We start from the raw sequence: 806 nt of genomic DNA on the forward strand, positions 1-806 counted from the left end.
ACTGATATACCGCACACCTCTCACTGTAACACACTGATAGACCCCACGCCCGTCACTGTAAAATTCTGATATACCCCACACCTCTCACTGTAAAACTCTGATGTACCCCAAACCCCTCACTGTAATGCACTGATATATCCCTGCACCCCTCACTGTAACACACTGATATACCCCACACCCTTCACTGTAACACACTGATAGACCCCACACCCCTCACTGTAAAACTCTGATATATCCCACACCCCTCACTGTAAAACTCTGATGTACCCCAAACCCCTCACTGTAATGCACCGATATATCCCCGCACCCGTCACTGTAACACTCTGATATGTTCTGCATCCCTTACTGTAACACTCTGATATACCACACACCTCTCATTTTAACACTCTGATATACCCCACAGCCCTCACTGTAAAACTCTGATGTACCCCAAACCCCTCACTGTAATGCACCGATATATCCCCGCACCTGTCACTGTAACACTCTGATATGCTCTGCATCCCTTACTGTAACACTCTGATATACCACACACCTCTCATTTTAACACTCTGATATACCCCACAGCCCTCACTGTATCACTCTGATATACCCCACACCACTCACTGCTGTATTGTGGTCTGATACACTGCAAACCCCTCATGCAACACTTTCTGATATGAACTGAATCTCTCCCATTGTCAAATAGGTCAATATTTCACTATCCACACAAACGTTTTGTTTCCTTTATGAGCAGAGGATTAATAGTTGCATCAGCTCAGATGTGAGCAACACTGTTTAAAATGTTGAATCCATCTGTGCCTTTTGCC

This window comes from Rhincodon typus, chromosome 30 (genome assembly GCF_021869965.1).
Source record: "Rhincodon typus isolate 14 chromosome 30, sRhiTyp1.1, whole genome shotgun sequence".
Classification (NCBI taxonomy): Eukaryota; Metazoa; Chordata; class Chondrichthyes; order Orectolobiformes; family Rhincodontidae; genus Rhincodon; species Rhincodon typus.